This window comes from Sciurus vulgaris (genome assembly GCF_902686455.1).
Source record: "Sciurus vulgaris genome assembly, chromosome: 17".
In the NCBI taxonomy this organism is placed as follows: Eukaryota; Metazoa; Chordata; class Mammalia; order Rodentia; family Sciuridae; genus Sciurus; species Sciurus vulgaris.
Genome location: NC_136478.1, coordinates 41038068 through 41053606, shown reverse-complemented (window position 1 = coordinate 41053606; position 15539 = coordinate 41038068). Strand labels below are relative to the sequence as shown.

General features: G+C 46.6%; 1 long non-coding RNA gene across 2 annotated transcripts in view; it reads left to right on the top strand.

Annotated features, from left to right (window-relative positions):
* Window positions 1–10815, top strand: part of LOC306648034 — a 32945-nt gene extending 22130 nt beyond the window's left edge. For both annotated transcript variants that reach the window (XR_013760253.1, XR_013760254.1), the window contains exon 3: window positions 10102–10815. This is a non-coding gene — a long non-coding RNA (uncharacterized lncRNA). The remainder of the gene's footprint in view (window positions 1–10101) is intronic.
* The last annotated feature ends 4724 nt before the right edge of the window (window positions 10816–15539 follow it).

Genomic DNA, 15539 nt, shown 5'->3' with positions numbered 1-15539 from the left:
CAAAGCTATCACTGATTCCAGCAGATAAATTATGCTCTGCCTTTTTGTATCTCTTTGGGACTGTACTACATAAATTATGACCAAATATAATTTAGGCTATCAGCCTATATTTCTGAACATCCATCTTGTACATTTTAAGTACAAAATTACCATTTTGCAGAAGTATAAAATTGAGACAAATTTTTTTCCATCTGTGCATTTAACTTCTGCATACTTTATAGCAGCTAAAGGGTTCGAGAGGACCTCATTACCATCCGGAGGGGACGTTAGCCCCGCGACTATATAACTGTATTAAGATCTACATAAACGGGAATAAAGTTCGAGGGACAGTGGAATGTGGAATTATATATTCTTTCTTAAATGGAGATGTAACTTTTATATAAAACTGCTCCTCGCTGCTTTTCTGAATAAGAGTAACTGTTTATAAATTCAAACTTGCTGTTGAAGGAGTCCGTGTTTATGAAAAGTCCTTTTCAAACGTGCAGAAAAGGGCAGGCTCTTGGTGCAGAGGGGACAAACATGGGGACCTTCCAGATATCACTGAGCTTTTGGAGCAAAGGTTTGGATTTGAAATCCGGTGTGGTCCACGTAGGTGGCCGTGGACCCTTGGAGTCCCATTCTGCTGCTCCTCACACACATCCGTCCTTAGACTTCTGAGTGATGTGAAGCGAGGGAAATCAGAGAACTCCTGCGCCCACCCCTCAGGTGTGAGGCATGGGGCTTCTCTCTGTGACTTCAAGTCTCTGGCTTCTCCTCAGGCCAGGGTGGGGTTGGGTCAGTGCAAAGGAAAAGGAGAGCTTTGTTCTGGCTTCCTGGCAATGGTAACTCCTCTGATAGCCTGGTAAATTTCTGGCCAGTGACGAGGACAGTTCAAGTTTCTTCTAGGCAAACCTGAGTTTCTTCAAGATTCAAGGTGACATTGCTCTGACAACAGTCATTGCATCTGAGGACAATTTTTCTACTTTTGTGCTTCTGGGTCATCAGAGTAGAATGAAGCTTCATAGAGTTTATAGCACAGAGCAAAGCAGATGGCAGATGGCAGGGTGCTTTTAAGACTGTAGACCCTTCAGACCAATTGGACAATGCCATTTAGCCTTCAGTTCATATCCCCTCCCTCCCTCAGGTTAAAAAATAGCCTTTCTGGAAAGATATTGGTGAATTTCCTCCCTTAATCTTCCTCTGCTCCTTTGATGACTCTTTTTGCACAGCTCTCAACAATGCTGCCCTGGGTTTACGTCATGACATGGAGGTGATGCATAGCCATAGCTTCTCCCTACTGTACCTCTTGGAAGCTCCATCCAGGTCTGAAAACACAGAGAGCCATGGAGGAAGAGGAACCACAAGGAAGCCTCCATTCAGAAGCCCCTCTGTCACTCACTAGCTGGGTGACTTTGGGAAAGTTTGTCTGAATTTCAAAATCCTTATCTATAGAACTCATATCACAGTCCTACCCTGCATCTTACCTGCTTGATTCAAGCCTCGAGTGTGGCTGATCCACTCTTCACATCACTCAGAAGTTTAAGGAAGGCTGTGTGTGGGGACAGCAGAATAGGCTCTAAGGGTCCGCAGCCGTCTCCATGGACCACACCAGAATTCAAATCCAGTCCTTTGCTCCAAAAGCCTAGTGGTATCTGGAAGGACAAAATGCTTCTTTTCTCTGCATCTCAGGGATACTACAGGGTAGTAAGCCAAGGGACAGAGGATGTAGCTCATGGGGATGGTGACGCTCTTAAACTAACTTTCCAGTTTTCTTTTTCCCATGCCTTTTCTCCACTCCTGGGTGTGTGTCTCCTTCATTCCAGTTTGTCTATCTCTTGTGTTTTTCTCAATCACTCTTCTTTCTTCCTTCCTCTAGATGGCCAAATTGCAGAACAAATATAGATTTTAGTCAAATAAAGTGGCTCATTGGTCTACTTACTATAAGCAAGTTATACCCAAGAAGCTGAAGGAGACAGCCCAAACTTAAACCACTAAGGGGTCACAGTCCAAAGGAGAGAAAGGGTGACAGGAAGGACACAGGAAGGACAGTCTAGAGCTCTCTCCAGCCAGGAATTTGGGCATAACTCCATGCGATGTTCAGAGATGGGAGCAATGACACCGGACACTAATTGCATTTGTTGCACGTGTCAAATAACATGTTGGATCCCTGTCATGTTAGTTAGTCCTTCATTGCTGTGAACAAACACCTGACAAGAACAACTTCGGGGTGGAGAAATTTATTTTGGGGCTCATACTTTCAGAGGTTAAGGCCATGGTTAGCTGACTCCATTGCTCTGCGCAAGGTGAGAGATCATCATGGTGGAAAGGCGTGGTGGACATTTGCTCACTGCATGGTAGCCCGGAAACAGAGAGAGGAGCCAGGGGGACAAGATATAATCCCCAAGGACACACCCTCAGAGACTTACTTTCTCGAGGCACCATATCCCACCTGCCTAGACCTACTACCCTATTCAGTAATCCTTTCAAATTATGAATCCATCAAAATGGATTAATCTACTGATAAAGGGTATAATTCTTATAATCTAATCATTTTACTTCTGGGACATTTTTGTATTAACAAGGGAGCTTTGGGGTAAACCATAGTAACTGTTTCCTCACCAGTTTGAGGTGGAATGAAGGGCTTTGGGAAGGAATGAGTGTCTGTTCCTGCTATGTAGAATTGGCTTTAGGGAACAAAAGTCTCGGCTCTGTTTGGTAGTGAGTCCACTATTTCAAGAAGGTAATCAAGAAACTTCCTTCAGGGACAAGGTGTGTTCATATCTGCAATGGAGGACTTATCACTTTATATAGGGGACAGACTGACAGTGGAGTCTTGGGGGACTATACTCAGATCTGGCTCTTCTGAAGGGGCTAAGAGCCCAGAGTAGGATTGAAGCTGCCTTGGGTTCCTATAAAAAAAAAGAAAAGGAACATGGACTTTAGTGACTGGGGAGAAGGTGACAAGAAGCAGAACCCCCTGAAACTAGAAATCAGGTTCTACACCCTGATATTTAGCCTCAGGCACAGGATGTGGGCTCAATCATTCCTTCATTAGCTATTCACTGAATGTTTATTGAGAACTTACTATGCGCCAGTCAGCTTCTACTTCAGTGCTTAAGATGAACTTCGGCTCACAAACGACCAGCTAATAAACAAGTAAGAAATATAATGAGTTTTAAAATTCTAGTTGATAAATTGCTGTTCCTGTTTTCTTCAGAAAATGCAAAGGAGCAATAAATGAGAAGGTAAGGGCGACCTAGAGTGGGTGGCAGGATGTCCTTTCTGAGGAGGAGACTCATGAGTTCAAGTCCGGAGGATGAGAAAGAGCTGGCAATGGATGAGTGACCAGCACAGGCAATCATGTCAGGACAGCTGAGGTAAGGATTGGAAAGACTCCATCCCTGCAGGCTACATCATCTGTCCCTTGGCTCTTGACCCCTGAGGAAAGCCAAATTAGGGCCTTGAATCAACCAGGTGAGATGCTGGGTGGGATTGTGATAAAATTTTTTTAGATAAGGATTCTGAGATTTAGACAAACTTAGTCACTTTCCCAAAGTCATCCAGCCAGTGAGTGACAGAGGGGAAGGACTTCTGAATGGAGGCTTCCTGGTTATCCTTCCTTCAATGGCCCTCTGTGTTTTCAGACCTGGATGGAGCTTCCAAGAGGCCTAGCAGCGAGAAGTAATGGCTGCGCATGACACGAATTAGGGACAGTGAAGTTGAGAGCTGAGCAGCATCAAACCTGCTTGAGGAGGTGTTCCTTCAATGGCTGCCCATCACCACTCTCCCAGGCTGTGGTGCCGAATAACAGGAGTTGCTGGTCACCCCATTCCCAGTGAAGTCTGTGAAAATGAGGGGCAGCAGCATAAGTGGAATAATGCATGGCTCACATGTGCTTCTAAGTACACTGGAAATGCTGAGCCAGAAAAGCTGGGGGCTGGCTCTGGTCACTCATCTATCCTCTTCTCCTCTTTAAATCAAGGGCTCAGGTTGAGAATGGCCACAGGGGAAATCAGCTTAGAGCACCGACAGACAGACATGACTGCACAGCATCATAGGAGAGGAGGTGGCTGATTTTTTTCTTCCCTCAAAATTCTAAGGTCAGGGCTGGGGTTGTGGCTCAGTGGTGGAGCGCTTACCCTAGCGTGCGTGAGGCATTGGGTTCGATCCTTAGCACTGCACATAAATAAATGAGTAGAATAAAGGTCCATCAGCAACCAAAAAAAAAAGAAAAAAGAAAATCCTCTGGTCACATCCTTGGCAGAGCCTGGGTTATCGGAGCAGAGACAGACTCTCATCACCTGCAGGTGCTGGGGGAATTACCCATTAATTTGCTATGAGAAATGTAATGACCTTGACCTGGAAATGCACCCATTGGCATTATCAGCACACTTCATCCTCATGGTCAATCACCCCAGGAAGCCAGGCTGTAATCTGAAACCACATTATCAAATCACCATGAAGAAAATCATAGACACTGGGGCCCTTATCATGACACATTCTTTGGCTGAAGGCAACTGGCGATGTCCAACCCATTTGGATAGAAGCCTGGAGTCTGTGGGAAGAGTTTGGGCTGGCGCCTGGGGTGGCAGTTAACACTGTGAGCAGGAAGAGTGTGTGGAGGGAAATGGTGGATTGTCAGCGGAAGCCTGGGGGACACCCTCATCAAGGGACAGGTGGAGAATGAGGAAGAAATGGATGGAATTAAGCCTGAATTGAAGAAATGGATGGAACTGAAGGAGGAAAGAAGAAAACCAGAGGCCCAGGAAATAGACAGTTTCAAGATGGCGGGAATGGTCACAGGTGATACATGTAGCAGAGATGTCCATCAGGATGACTGAGGAGAATCCATTCGATCTGGCTAGGGGATGATCATTGATGATGCAAGCAAGCGAGGGGCTCAGGGTTGTGTGTGAAGGGTGCTTTGTCTGTGGTCTTGGAGTGGGAGAGCCTTGAGTCAGTGGTGATGGAGATGCCAAAGTAGAGGAAAGAGAAAACCGTGGGAGTCAGGATAGAGCAGAGTAGGAAGGTTGGTCTTCGACAGGACTGTTGGTGAGACCGGGGAGGGAGGGATTGCTGGGAAGGCTGCTAAGTTTGTAGGTGGAAACATGGGGCAGGGAAGAGTCACAGGGAGGAATGAAGAGAGACCTGATGGGGGGGACTAAGAGTGTAGCTGAGGACCCCCAAAAGGGACAGGGTCTTTTGCTGTTGGGTTGCCATGAGACACTGAGGTCTCATGGATTGAGGCTGGGAGAAGGAGGATTGAGCAGGGTTAAAATTGTAGGTTAAGGATTGGGAAAAGATGGAGAAGGCCAGAGAACTGAGTGTCCAATGGGTAGCGGTGAGTTCGGATGCATCAATGTGGATTCTGGATTGAATGGGAAAGGGGAGCAGAAAAGAGGGGGCTCCTGTGAGGGGCAGGGAGTTGGATCATGTTCTTGCAGGTCTCCAGTAAGAAAGCTGGATGCCTGGAGACTGGGAAGAGAGGCCACTGTGGACAGAGAGGTGGTCACGGGATATAAGAATTCAGAGACCAGCTACCCCTGGAGTGACACCATCCCGAGGCAGTTATGGGCAAGGGTGGTTGAACTAGACTAGTCCAAATCTTAACTCTCTTGTGTGAACTTGAGTGTGTTGCTTCACCTTTCTGTGTTTCCTCTGCAAATGGAAATAATCATGTTGCTTCCATGACCGGGTGGCTAGTACCATCAGGCAAAGTGGAAGGGTTGGGGATTGGATGATCCAAGTGGAGCCTTAGGCAGGATAATGCCTAATTAATGATTATTATCTCCTTCATCATCATGAATGGGAAAGGGGAGCAGAGAAGAGGGGGCTCCTGTGAGGGGCAGGGAGTTGGATCATGTTCTTGCAGGTCTCCAGTAAGAAAGCTGGATGCCTGGAGACTGGGAAGAGAGGCCACTGTGGACAGAGAGCTGGTCACGGGATATAAGAATTCAGAGACCAGCTACCCCTGGAGTGACACCATCCCGAGGCAGTTATGGGCAAGGGTGGTTGAACTAGACTAGTCCAAATCTTAACTCTCTTGTGTGAACTTGAGTGTGTTGCTTCACCTTTCTGTGTTTCCTATGCAAATGGAAATAATCATGTTGCTTCCATGACCGGGTGGCTAGTACCATCAGGCAAAGTGGAAGGGTTGGGGATTGGATGATCCAAGTGGAGCCTTAGGCAGGATAATGCCTAATTAATGATTATTATCTCCTTCATCATCACTGCTTGATGTCACAGAACCAGGGTTCTAGAAGGCTCTTTGGTAAGGATTGGGAGGGTGATAAGCAGGGGAAAAATTAGGAATGAGGACGTGCAGGTTGATAAGTACATAGGAATGGGAGTGGGTTTAGGGGTCAGGGCATGAGGAAGAGAACCCCAGAGCCTGCTGACACTGTGTGTTAGAGAGATGGAGCTTCTTTGGCCTAGAGTTTCTGACCCAGGTCCAGCTAGTAGAGCCTGGTCAGGTCTTAGGCAGCTGGTGAATGCTCCTGCTGGGTGGGGTCCTGTCTTGGGGTGTCTGGAGCATGGGTGCATACCTAAATGTATTGGGAGGCAGTGGTGTGGATGAGGCAGGGGTGGGCCACAGGGGAATTTACCATGCCTCTGTAGGCTCAATCATTTCTGCCTTGCCTGGTGCCTCTGTTTCCCCATCTGTGGGATAAAGAATCAGAAACGATGACTTAGTTCTTCCCAATATTGCCATCTTCTGAGTCCAGGTCTCTCTGGAAATGCCACTCCACCCATTCTTCCTGCAGGCTAGGAAGCTCCAGTTGACAAAGCCACATGGTTCTAGGGACATGGGGGGCTTCCCTTTCCTAAAGGATGGTGCTTTGTGGACAACCACTAGGAAAGTGTTGACCCACATCAGGGCTGTTGAAATACAGTGTGGAGCGGCTTGGAGGAAGCAAATAGGCTCTGCCCTCAAAGAGGGAGCTCCAAGGTGCATGATGCCCCCAGGGTGATGGGAGGGTGGTGCGGATTTCCTGGGGTCTCCTTGAGCAGTATCTCTGTGTTAGTGCTCTTACGATGAACCCAGGGGCTGGGTATAAATGGGTGTGGGACTGGGGAAGGACACATGGCCAGTGCTGGGCATGGCCTTGCGCTCTCGTTTTCTGAGTCAAGGTCTGAGACCTTGACCTCTGCCCCAGATAATGAGCTTTATCTGGCAACTTGGTTTTCAAGTAGGGTGTATGGTCATCCCCAGTGGGCTTGGGACAATGGAAAGCATGTCTCCTACCAAATGTCTCATTTGTGGAATCCCAGGAGGTATTGGCAATTGACCTCAGGTCATTCAGGGCAGTGGACCCCCTCCCAGTTACCATCTCTCCAACACACACTGGAGCCTGGGCACACATACCCAGGACATGCACTTGAGGAAGGAAGAAGGTTGGCTCTGGGGCAACAGGGCAAAGAGCAAGGGAATAAAATGCAAATTGAAAGTACCCATTGCCAAAGCCAAATTCTTCAAGAGCAGGTTTGCCTGTTCCTACAGGTCCCATCTCTGCCCTGCGCAAAGATGCAGTGGGTACGCAGAGAGGCCAGGATCTGTTGCTGCATCCAGAAACCAAAGCCTTCGGGGCAAGGATGAGGAGGACCCTCCTCTTCCTTGAACCACATGGTTCCCCGTTGTTGTCTCCCACCCCCTACTTTGCTGCAGGAAGAGGGGGTTGCCTGCGAGGTGGAGCGGGGCTCCCGTGGAGAAATGCAATTTTGGCCTGTGTGCCCGGTGCCCTGTTTGTTCCCGGCACAGAACAATGACCTCTTGTAAGCCAGTGGTTTTCCAGCCTCACTGAGGGTTACTGTGCAGCCTTGATTCCTCCCCTGATTATCTTGAAGCCTGTCAAGCTGTAAGGTTCTCCCTCCCTTCTTTGCTCTTTCTTCCTAATAGACATGAAACAGTGCAGTCAATAATATTTTACTTGTCTTCTCACTGCGTGTCTCTTCTTCTGATCAGTTTAGGCGGGTTTGACTGCGGAAAGTCAGAAGGGAGGTTACGATCTGAAAAGTTCAGCCAAATGTTATCAGCCTCGGAGATGTTGCTAAGGGAAGGGCCCCCCAGCCCTTGGCGACCAGAGCCAATAATAGCTGCGATTCACTGATAGCATCAACGCCTGTCAAAGATCCAGGCGTTTGTGGTTCGTCTGTAAACGCAAACACCTGTATCCAGTCAAGCTATGATGGTTATCCTCTCTTTCCCTGTCATTCCGATCGGTTCCTTGAAGGGGCTGCCAGGATGTTCTAAGCTGTGAGTTGATTTATAAAGTGAAGGGTCTCTCCGAAACTTTGGCAAGGATGGGGAAATTGACCAAAGCGTGCCTCTCCTTCGAGGGGTGACGTGGAGTTTTGACAACGGTGAAATTGACAGTCTTCTTTTAATTACATTTTTGAACCCGTGGCACCAACAGCTCAAGCCACGGGAAATGGGGGCTTATGCATCCTTTTATTGCCTTCACATGATCCCGCACCCCCTGGCACACACACACCAAAAGGACACTTGGTACTTGTTTGAGATTTTTGTGTGTGATGAATTAGATCAAAGTGACTTAATAAATAGTGTCTGAGGAAGCTCTTCAGAACACAGTATATACATAGCTGGGATAGTTTCAAGGTTGAACAGGCAAGGTCCAAACTGTTAAACAAACTTAAACAAGTGCAAGGAGAAGACGGTCGGCCCATGGACCCACCCTGCGGTGGTGAGATGGTGATGCGCATCAGGATTTTCTCAGTGAAAGGGCTTCTGGGCTTTACTGGGCTGGGGTGGTTGGCCATGGCTGCCTGGAAGGAAAGAGAGGACACGAGGCTATGGCGTGTCCTTCCCAGGCTTCATCTTTGGTCCAGATGTGTGGATGTTTTCATGGGACAAGTGTTTCCCCGAGGAGCCCTGCCTGGCTCTGCACAGAATGTCCCTGTACGCTCATGTTCATAAGCTCCAGCTTCCCACCTCAGCAGGGAAGAGGCACAACTCTCCCAGGTGGTCAGTCCACACCGTCGCCTGTGCGTGTGGATATAGGCACAGTACCATCTTCTGGATCCTCTTAGCTTGTCTTGCAGTTAGCGGCATGTGGCTTGGAGAAAGGTAGGGAGAACACCAAAGGGCCAAGGCATTGAGTCCTAAAGGGTCACTTGAGGGGGAATAGTTGAGAACAGTCTCTGGAATTAGACCTGGAGCAAGCTGGGCTCTGGCACACGCTGGAACTAGGCTCTTCTAGAACCTCAGGGTACCCGTGTGGGAGGAGGGCGATATCCGACGGTACTGGTGCACTTGCTGGAGGAACAACGGGAGACGAAGTACCAGCTTGCAACAAAACTTGCACCCACAGAAGCTCTTTACGCGGGGCACAGGCACCTAGGGTAACGACTGGTGCAGGGCAGTATTAGTGGTTTCTCCTCCTTCTCCGCACGGTTATTTCCATCCTCTAGCCCAACATTTATAGAATGAAAAGTCTAATTTGGATCAGAGATTAGTGAAAAAAAAAAAAAAAAAAAAGAACCAGGTATTCAGTTAATATCAACTTAAAGCATAAAGAAAAAAAAAAAAAAAAAGAACAAGGATTTAATGAAGAACATAATTTATAAAAGGTGATGCCCCCAAGGAGCCCTATGGAAGTCTCCCTTTGAAGGCCCCAGAGGGCGAATGGGGGCTGTGGGCTGCACACACCATGGCATTCCACTGGATTTGTGGGTAGAGGCGCATTACATTCTAGGTATTTAAAAGATTGCACACCTATTGATTCTTTGTGCATAGAGCTCATGAAATCCTAAACTTGGATTTTTTTTTTTTTTGCCTTATGAAGAGTCCATAAGATATATTGGTCCTATTCTCTGAATTGTTCCCATATATTTTGACTAAAGAATAAAGAGACTACAATAAGGCAGTGCTCAGGTTGCATATGCCAGGGACGGGAGTGGCATGCCATGTTGCACACACATGTAAAACATAGCATCTGATGGGGGCTGGTGGCAACTGGGAACATTGTCTCCATTGCAAGGCCTCTGCAGGGAGGGCCTGCTTCCTCTGCCCCTTGCTTTGCAACAACCTCCCACAAGCCTGTATCACTTATTGCTTTGGACTAGTGCAGTAGCCGCTGAAAGACTTCCATTTTTTTCCTCCAGCAGGAGGTGGAAATCGCTCTCAATGAAGACCGACTAGGCCTCACCTCTGCTCAGCAGATGTACGTCCCACTGCCTGGGAACATGCCATCATGGCTGACGCTGCAAAACTGCAACTCTGCTGATAGGTCATGTTTTGGCGGGCTCAAACTAAGATTTCAATCGCTTCGAGGAAGTGACTGGCTCTCCCTTTGCCTGGGACATCATAGGTTTTAGCACTGAAAGTTCCATGTCCCAAGCACATCGGGGGGAGGGGATGGACATCCAAGTTTAAAGAGAAAGGCATCTCAGGCCTTCATATTTTGTAGGGGGATAAAAACAGGAAACAAGAGGTTGAAATGTAAAAAAAATGATTCCGTGCCGAGAGTTCAGTGGAACAGGTGCTTGTTTGTTATTTTAGAACATTCTTTATAGGACATATCGATATTCTAAGGGCAAGTGGCTTGCTCTGGAGGGAACAAGACTAAAATTTCATTCTGACTGTGAAATTGTGTTCTGTCCCCACTCCACCAACCTCTTCAACACATTATTTCATTTTTTTTTTGAGATATTTGACCCCTTTAGATTAATGTGATTTGAGAATAAATAACCAGGATTGTGTCTTAATTTTAATTTATTTTTAGCTGTTGGCCCACAAAGGTAGATGTCTTTGACTTGCAGCTCTGTCAGATTTGTTTTTTTGGGTTTTTTTTTTTTTTGACCAAGGCTGGCGACATCACTTGGACATTCCATGACAACTGGATTCTAGTTTTTCGGTTGAGCTGTCTCCTCAGCTTACCTTGGCTTAGCTAATCTCAAATGATTGAATATAGTGAGAAGCGGCTCATTCATAACTAGATTTAAAAAAAAAAGGCTTTCCATGATATACCTCATCTTCAAAAGTTAACGTGTAGATATAAGTAATTAACATATTGTTAATTCCGTTGTTGATAAAGAATTCCCTTTCTGTTTTTTTAACTTGCTTTTGGCTTAAGATAAATCTCTACGGAATTTCGTGACCGGCCCATGAAGATTTGCAGTAGGATAAGGGACCACACTGGGGTAGCCACCTTGAGCCTCCAGTCCTCTGCCTCGGTTGCCTACTTGAAGGGACTCGGCCCCAGGATGTCATCTTTCACGTCTGAGTAGAAGTCACAGTGGCTGCACACCAGCCCCTCGTCCTGACAGTGCATCTTCAGCCACCTCGGTGGTTCCTTCCGCCGGCGTTGAAGTGCAGGTCTCCCCCTCCCCAGAACTGGTCTCCTTACGAATTGACCTTTGAGACTGTGTGCTCAGTAATGTGTCTAGTTTTGCTTGGTTAAACATGGAAAAATGTTCCTCTAGATCGAACCATCTCCCCATTTATTTCAGAGCATCCTGTCTCTGACGTAATGCTGCCTGGTTTATGGCCTGGTTGCTGCGCATTTCGGGTTGAGTAATGCCTGCCGGTGCACGAGGCACCGCCTACGTAACCGCAAGGAAGGGGCAACACCCCAGGGGCCTCCCAGGCATCTGCTGGGAAATCGCTTCTTTGGTGCCAGACAAATGAATGTTTTTCATATTTCTCACAAAAGGAAAAGGGTTGTACGACGAAGGTTAACATAACAATCTTCTCTTATTACAATGATTTATGTGTGCATAACTCGAGCAGCGGAATGTCATCTCCGAGGTTTTTAATTGGCAGACTTCAGGGACCACAGAGGGAGATGACAGAGCCGAGCTCTGGAGAAATGAGAGTGTCGGCTGCCATTCCCAGCTCAGCTCCACGGAGGAGGCCTAATAAATCTCCAGGGGAAGGCAGTCAACTTTTAAACTTTTTATTAACCTGATCTCTGCTAATGAAATACAAAGAGGAGGCGATGATCTTCAACTTCAGAAGATTCTGTCTCGTGATGCGGCAAATGACTGCGTAGGATTCTTGAGATACAACCAAACATGAGTCTTCTGGCAATTTCCATTCAAAGACCACAATGCTGCAACTGACAGTCTTTGTGACTTCGATGAGTCACTTGGTTCCGTCTTGCCACATCAGATCTGACCATGTATTTTTAGGGATGTCAAAAAAAAAAAAAAATGCCTTTTCTTTTGTGAACATCTTCTAAGCCCTTGGATAAAGGTGTTGTTGTAAAGTGGAATTGTTGCTGCTTTAGGCACCATGATGGGTTCAGAGAAGAGTCTTTATCTACCCAGGATATTTCTAACTTTCAGGGTAGGATGTGCAAAGGAAAGCAGAGGGACTTCTTTGGCAGCAGGGTCCCAATATCTGTCATTTTAGGAATGCTGTGGTCTTTCTAAAAATCATGATTGATGACTTTGGAAACATCTGTGTTTACATTGCCTCAGAGATTGTGTGGGCTTTTCCAGGCATTAAACGCCAGCACCTGTGATACAGCAGTTCCCAAACTGGGGGCCAAATTCTTTCTTGGGCCAGTGGGCTTTTGAAAGACAAATGACAACTTGGATGTTTGCACTTATTTTCCCAATCAGAACTATATTAAAATACAGTGTCTTTAAGTTAGGTTCCCCAGAAGCAAACCTTGTTACAGGGATGGAGAGCAAGTTGTTTCTTTGAGTGGCGATCTCAGGACAAATTGGTAGTGGACCAGGAAGGGAGGTATGATAGTTAATTTTATTATGTCAACTTGCCTGGGCCACAGTCCCCAGATATTTGTTCCAAATTATTCTGGATGTTTCTTTGAGTTGCCTTTGCCTGTTTTTGGATGAGACTGACATTTAAATGGATGAGTTTTGAGTAAAGCAGATTACCCTGTAGGTGAGCCTTGTCTAATCAGTCAAAGACTTAAAAGTACAGGGGGTGGACCTCTCCCAAGCAAGGGGTAATTCTGCCAGCAGACAACCTCCACACCTTGACTATAATAGTATGGTGTGATTTAGATATGAAGTATCCCCCCAAAACCCATTTGTCAGACAATGCAAGGATAGTATGATGTGAAATGAGTAGATTTAGATCCATTTCATGGATCAATCCATTGAAATGAATCAACTGGGTGGTAAGTCATTGGGTATGCCTTTGGGGTTAATATTTTGTTCCTCTCTCTCTCTCTCTCTCTCTTTCTCTCTCTGCTTCCTGGTCGCCCTGTCCTGAGCTGCTTTCCTCTGTCATGACCTTTAACCTTTACATTCTGCCTCGCTGCAGACCTAGAGCTATGGAGTCAGCCGGCCGTGAACTGGACCTCTGAAACTGTGAGCCAATTCCAACTTATCCTCCTCTATGTTGTTCTTCCCAGGTCTTTTGGTCACAGTGGTGCAAAAGCTAACTAAAACACTCAGTTATGTGGCTCTTCCCTGGTTCTGCAGTCTTGTAGGCCCACCCTGTGAATTTTGGACTTGCCAGCCTCCCTAATCAAGTGGACTGATTCCTTAAAAAACAACAATAACAACAACAACAAAACCTTTCTCTATATGTACATCCTATTTGTTCTGTTTCTCTGGAGAACACTGGCTCATTTAGCCAGTCTTTAAGACCCTGTCCTGTCTGATCTTCTGGAAATGGAAGAAAAAGAAGTTTTCTGCTCAGTGACTGAGGACCTAGGAAGAGTGTAAATCCAGACTGAATCATTCTGCCTGAAGGAGATGCCTGATGCTAATCCACCGCTCCTATCTGCCACCGGTAGAGGGCTGCCTGGGGTACCGACTCTGGTGCATTCTTGCAGGAGGAACACCCTTGGATATACACTTGAGGGGGAGTGCTGAGGGGAAGTGGACAGGGATGGGTGGTGACATAAAAATACTTTCATGTTAGGGTCTGCAAGACTCTATACTTAAAAAATAACACTTTGTCATCGGAAACTGTAAGCCTATATGTTTGGAGAAGGGAGGTTCTGCCATGCAGATTTATAGGACTATATCGTGAGCTTTATCTTTACACTATGGGATATTCCACGTGTAACTTTGCCATGGCTTGGTTTTGCCTTGGTTTGGGGTGGTAGAGAGGTCCTTGATGTAAGTGGGTAGATGGAGAGATTAATGCAATATGTGAGTGTCCAGAGAGGAGTTAGAGCTAGTGGGGGTTATACCTGGAGACCTCGGGGTGGGGGGATGTGGATGGACATCTAAGTCTTCCAGACTGACACTGCCTTCCAGTCACACTTTTCTGTAGATTCTTCCATCCCTCCTTCCTCCCAGCCAGGATGATGGGCCTTTGACTCTTTCCTGTTATGCCTTTCTTTTTCCTTTGAAGGCCCATCTCAATAGCTTTGACTTTGGTTATTCTCTGAGAGGAAGATGAGCTTGTAGCCCACCTTAGGCATTAAAAAAGGTTCATTTGCATAAACTCAAAATCTGAGATGCTTCAGGGCGCTACCAGGCAGAAGGATGTTCTCTGTCCATCTCCATATCTCTAGGGCAGTGGCTCTATCTCTAGGTAGTGGCCACACCTGCCTATAAGCACTTGGAACAGCTCACACATAAAGGTGGTGTAATGCACCCACAAGCAATAATTTCACATGTGTAACAACCCACATGCCAACAGGGCCGCCACTTCCTGCCACGACAAACTCCGAAGGGCGCCATCTTTATAATCTGTAGGCTGGGGGAACAAGCCCTTTAAAACTCAAAGTGGTTTGGGTCTTCTAATGGCCCTGGCTTTCCTGTTGTAAAAACCAATGCGTCCGCGGTGCTCTTGTGCCACTACTCACCAGGTGACAGCGGTGATCAGAAATGTAATTTTCAATATTTATGATTGAAAATGTAATTTAGAAATGAAAGAAAGGGCGCTCCCTCCTCCTTAGCTTGAAGTGAAATCATTGTTTTGAGACGTGTTCTTTACATAGTTAATCTGGCCAGTGTAATTTACCACGCCACGGCCACGACTGAATTGTAAGTCTGGCGCTCTATTCATCAAGCGAGAGTTATGGTGCGAAATGCATATGAATTAATAGGTATTATGTGGTTCTGTGGACATCTGATTTCAGAAATCTGGAAAAGGTGGGAATTCAGTGAACTAAATCTGTGGCAGGTGTCGCCTTCAAGGGAGAGATTCCAGAAAAGGGTCAACAGGTGAGCCTGGCCATATATGAAGGGTTTTGGCTCAGGTCTTGAGGTCCTTGTCCACTTGGTCTGTGAGGGATAGTTGTGACCAGCCCCTTTGGATGCATGTAGCAAGGGGTGTCAACAAACAGAGGAGGCTATCTCTGACTTGCTGAGGTCTGTAGTTCACCCTGTACTCTGTGTGTGTGTGTGTGTGTCTGTACATTTAACTTTTCACTTTGGGTAATTTAAGACTCACAAAAAGTTGCAAAACTAGCACCAAAACTTCACATGTGTTTCTTCCCCAGCCCCGGACCCCTCCCAAGTGATAACACCAAGGTGACCATCTCGGCACACGATCAAAACCAGAAAATTGACACTGGGATGATATTATTGACTACACTATAGACCTTCTTTGAATGACACGTATATGTTCTGATGATTGAGTTGACCGCCAGCATTTCCCATCAGGG